Consider the following 5,508-nt stretch of genomic DNA (forward strand, 5'->3'; position numbering starts at 1 on the left):
GGCCAAAGGCTTTTCCCCACAATGGAGGCACTGGATCTCTTCGCTCAACACCTCTAGCCAAACTGTTGTTGTTCTAAATGGTATCCCTAGTAAGTGGATCCAATTCAGGTTGCAGGCAGGGTGGGTTGCGGCCAGCCGCAAACCCACATAGCTCGCCGCTAATATATTTTGCGGGTTTGAGGATGTCCACAAAGTTTAACACGCGGGCGACAAACCGTTCGTGGGCTTTGTGGCAGAAAATTTAATCCCGCATGTCCCGCATCGAAGGCAGCTAGCTTGCTTGCCCGGACAGGCATCTCGCTTGCTTGCACAGTGCGACTCCATTTGATTAAACAAATAAGCATCGAGTATAGCTGATAAAAAAATAAAATACTGAAACAAAACAAAAGTTAAAAAGGGCATTAATACTCAGAACAACCGTATCTTCTATCATCAATCAAATATTCAAATTAGAATTGTATTACATCATCACGAATAAACAAGAACTGGTAGCTTCTTCCAAGGAACCGCTAGCTTCTTCCAGTTGTAAACTTGATACCTCACAGGGCCTTTTGATACCCCCCCCCCCCAGTAATCACCATGGATAATCAAACTAGGATAGATAGCATCATCATCAGAAAACAAATAAGGATAGATGATTAAACTAATCATAGTAAGCTCACAAGAAAAACTACAAAATATTGTATCCCTCCAAGCATCTTGTTTCTTCAAATCTAGAAAGTTCAAAAACATAAGTTTTCATCAGAAATGCATGTCTGCAATGTGAAAGGAATTTTGTAGCTGCATGGGCTCATGCCATTTCATCAATTTTTATCAACAGTGGAGTCCTGAACTTAGGTGAAGGTGCTAGATTTAACTGCAAAACTAAAATGATGTACAAGAAACCAGATTTCGCAAACAGTACTGAAAAAGTAAATGACAGTTCACAACAAGACAGTTGATTGTAGAAATTAGTTGTACTGGATTTCTTTCTCAGGTTTGGAAGTAAATTTTAGTCAAAATTACAAGGCTAGGGAAACTACTTTTGGCTGAAATGCTTGACATATCAAACAAAATACATGAACAAAGGCAACAAACACCTCTGGTTGCTGCTACATGTGGAAAAAACTTGAACTCTGCATAGCATTGGCACGGTACAATACACCTAGAGATTTAATCAAGCAAGAATAAAGGCATGTTAAGCCTAGCAAGACCAAAAACAATTGTCATAAACAAAGAGTGAAACAAAACTTGAGCTCTGCATACTTGAGTTTGTACTGCTGCCGACATCTGAACCATATAACAAAACTAGAAGCTAAACATTCTTATCAACAATTGGTAAACAAGGTATCTATTATTTAGTAACATTGTCATCTGCATAACTGATTTCTAAATTTCACTAAACCGATATAAGTAGAATCAAATGAGCAGGTGTATTCATAAGAAAACACACCATGTACAGGAAGAAAGCTGGTGTCCCTCCTCTCGCATCTCATGTCAGTGTAGGTCACCGCCAAGCAGACGGTCAGCACAAAGATCGCAATTAAGCACCTAGAGCCCTGAAGCAGATGCAGCTTGACACCTAGGCGGATTTGACACAGATCCGGCTAGATCCTAGACCTAACACAGATCTCCGCTCTCCGCAAGTTCATAGAGCATGAGGGGCAGCTCGGGGCTGAGGGGAAGGAGGGGCTGGCGTACCTGACGCTTGCCTTGCTGCTGTCCTCGGTGCCACCGGCCCCGACAAGGGTGGAGGCGAGGAGCGGGAGGGCTACATGTCCCCTGGGACAGGTCCCCGGATGCCGACGGCAAGGCCCTCCACCGCGCCAACAAAGCCTTCGAGATGCACCTGGCCAAGGAGGAGAGGGAGAGCGTCAAGAGGATCGGCGGGATGTGCACCACTGCGGATTTCGGCGGCAGCGGCGCCGGTGGCGCAGGTTTCGGGAGTGGGAGAGACGTGAGACGAGGAGGTCGCGCGTTCTTGCGGACGCACCCTCTTGTTCGCGGGCTTGGCCGGCAGTTTAATGCAAGCCCGCAAAGAAATAGCAGCTGGGCCGCATCTTCCACGAACTCTAATTTTGCGGAATTTTTTGAAAAAAGTTAAAAAATTAAATTCTAAAAATGCGCTGATTTGGAAAATTTCGAAAAATGGGTACTTCCCGCACGACCAACGGGCGGGAGGCGTAGGGCCGGACACCTCCCGCCCATCCAACAGGCGAGAGGTGCCAAATCTTTTTCTACACCCCTCCCGAGAGCCTCTTCGCGAATAAGAATTTTCTTATTCGCGAAGAGACCCCTGACACGCGGCCGCGGGGGCATCCCGCCCGCCCAATGGGCGGGAGGTGCGGGTCCCTACAGTGCGGAGGGGCATCCCGCCCGTTGGGTGGGCAGGAGGTTCCCTATAAGCTCCACCTGCCCCCTAAATTCCCATTTTATTCAGCAAAAATCAGGAAAAAAAAGAAAGGGATGAGAGGAAGAGAGGAGAGGAAGCGACGAAGCCCTGTTCACACAACGGTTTGGAGGTATATTCTCGTTCTACTCGTATAATTACTTAAAAAAACTATAATTTATGAAATATTTCTTAGGATAGTTATATTTTGAATAGTTTCTAGTATTCTCGTTCTAGTCGTATAATTACTCTTTCACGTATTGATGACGCGGAGCATCAACACGCGCCGACCATCTCGGACATGTATCCCTTGTACCGTGATCAGGCGCAGCGTGGCGCGGTACGTCTTTCGCAACTTTAATTATTAAATCTTTTTAAAAAAATCGATAACAATATTACTCTGCTTCCCATTACTCATGCAGATCGATCTGATCCACTGCGCGGAGGTCGAAGTTGCATCTCAGATTACGTTGTTTGACCGTGGCGTACGTGTACCGGAAGCACAATACAAAGAGAGCTTTCGTTGGATTCATGACAACTTGACACGAGCGTTACGTGCACTGACATGTTGCAGCAGAGACGACATGGGGGCTTCAGTTCATCTCATGCGTCCGCCCATGTGTACACAGCTGGCCCATCGACCTCTGCAGCACCGCACGCAGCGTCCAACGGTACTGCCGCCAGTTCGAGCTGTAAGTCCTTTATAATTGCCATTTCGATCAACTTTGATTTACACGACTAATTTCGTTTGTTTTTATAGTTATGCACTCGACGGCAATGGGGCCTCCTCCTGCAAGAATGGAGCCTCGGACGTTTGGCGCCTATGCTCCAGGAACGTCTCTCCCGTCGGGTTCGACACCAGCAGCTTCGTATTCTCAGGACTTTACTCAGCATGCGTGGTTGATGGGAGCTCCTGCACACGGTGGTCTGTTCAGTGTGCCGGACTGGGACGGCGGCTCCGTCAGTTTGTCGAAGTTGGAGGGCGGCGGCACCGGGCCAGACATCATTGGCCCCTCCCAGGCGTACGATGCTCCACCTCCACAGTCCCAGGATGACCCGTTCACGCTGGCGCCTCCTCCGCCTCGTCCTCACCGTGCTCCAGATGCACTCACGTACTCGGAGGGGCACATACGCCGACGGCCTAGGACTAGGGGGGAGGAGTAAGAGAGTGCGAGGACCGGGACAAGCGGAGCAGATACTCCTGATTCGGTGGACTGTATATTTAAACTATTTTTTGTATCATACTATCTTATTTTTAATGGCTTGATGTATCGTACTATCGTAATATTTGGATTCTACGTTGCAAAACGTTATCGCTTAACCATCTTCATACGAGTTTTAGATACCATAATCTTCTTCGTAAAATTGAACTAAAATTTTATATGTATACAAAAGAGTATGGCGAATAAATCTTGTATTTGAAAAAAGTATGAATTTTAAATAGTTTGTAAATATAAATTCGAATAAAATATAAGAAAGTGGGCACCTCCCGCCCGTTGGGCGGGCGGGATGCCTCGGGAGGGGCCTGGAAAAAGATTTGGCACCTCTTTTTCAAATTTAATTTTTAGCCCCTTTTTTAAGAAAATTCTAAAATCGGGCGGGAGGTACCCATTTTTCGAAATTTTCCAAATCGGCACCCCTTTTTCAAATTTAATTTTTCTAAGATCCAATGCAAGACTGATCTGCGTCAAAGGGACCCCGTGTCACCTTATCTCTTCATCATTGTTGCTGATCTCCTTCAACCTATGATTCTGGATGCCTCCTCTCGAGGATACCTCAAGCACCCAATCGTTGATGATCTGCCATGTCCAGTACTCCAATATGCTGATTTATACTACTCATTGTCAAACCTGATGCCGAGCAACTCTCTTTACTAAAAGATATCTTGGATCAATTCTCCTCATACACTAGGCTCATGATCAATTATGAGAAGAGTACATTTGTGCCCATTGCAACTGATTCTAAACTCAGTTAAGCCTTAGCTGCTGTGTTTGGGTGCCCTGTCTCCACCTTTTCTCAAACCTATCTGGGTCTGCCACTAACTGTGAACAAAATAAAAGGCAAAGATTTACAGCCTCTCTTGCATGCCATGGAGGGATACATACCCAGATGGTCTGGCACAATATTAACTCCAAGTGGCTGGACAATGCTGGTGAACTCTGTGCTAAGTGCCCGTGCAGTCTACCCTATGTGCTCCCTACTGCTGCCGGGCTGGAATTGTTGATGCTATCGACAAGAAGAGAAGAGCATTCCTGTGGACGGGTGACTCATCTTGCAATGGTGGACAGTGCAAAGTTGCCTGGGCAACTGTTTGCCTTGACAAGCCACAAGGAGGTTTAGGGGTCAAGAATTTATCACAGCACAATAAAGGCCTCCTTGCTAAGTTTCTGCTTAAGCTTCATCAAGAACCAACTACAAACTGGCAGCGTTGATTTCATAAAATATATGGAGCAGAAGCTGGTAGAGATCTTGGTTGTTGCCGCCAGCTGCCGGTGATGCAGCTCGGTGGCGATCGGCAACGAACACGACGCGTTCAGGAATGCACGACGTCGCACTCGCTCTCTCACGCGCGAACTTTGTGGATCTTAACAGAACACGAGAGAATGGCGCTGCCAAACGTTGCAGCCTTTTCGGTTATCCTCTTTGCTATTTATTCTTGGTGCTTACACGGTCTAAGACCCACGATCACCCCGCCACGCGTGCTCGCGCTGCGACACGCCCGCCTAAACGCATGGGAACGCTCTTCATGCACGACGTGGCGGTGATCACTCTCGCCGCACCGTGAACGTAGCACGGTTCTGGCGGAACACCAAACATGCAGCTATCTAATTTGTGGAACACAAATATGCATCACTAAAACAGGTAACTAAACAATGCAATGCATGATAGTGCACGGGATTAGTTCAACATTTCACCCCCTTAATCCCGCTGCACCGCCACCACTCCCAGCTGCTGCCTCAGCTCAATGAACCTGACCTTCCCGAGCGCCTTCGTCAGGATATTAGCAAGTTGGTTATGCGTGCTCACATGATCAATGTCGATGCTCCCTTCTTCAACACAGTCTCTAACAAAGTGATACCTTGTGTCTATATGTTTGCTTCGTTCATGGTGAACCGGATTCTTACTCAAGGCTATAGCAG

At 46.9% G+C, this 5,508-nt stretch overlaps 1 long non-coding RNA gene across 1 annotated transcript; it reads right to left on the bottom strand.

Moving 5' to 3' along the window:
• Nucleotides 1–385: 385 nt before the first annotated feature.
• On the bottom strand, nt 386–1,977 carry LOC112878588. The gene is made up of 2 exons (XR_003225803.1): nt 1,681–1,977; nt 386–713 (listed from the first exon to the last, which is right to left on the bottom strand). It is a non-coding gene; the product is annotated as an uncharacterized LOC112878588 (long non-coding RNA).
• Between the last annotated feature and the right edge of the window lie 3,531 nt (nt 1,978–5,508).

Source organism: Panicum hallii, unplaced genomic scaffold, assembly GCF_002211085.1.
Source record: "Panicum hallii strain FIL2 unplaced genomic scaffold, PHallii_v3.1 scaffold_35, whole genome shotgun sequence".
In the NCBI taxonomy this organism is placed as follows: Eukaryota; Viridiplantae; Streptophyta; class Magnoliopsida; order Poales; family Poaceae; genus Panicum; species Panicum hallii.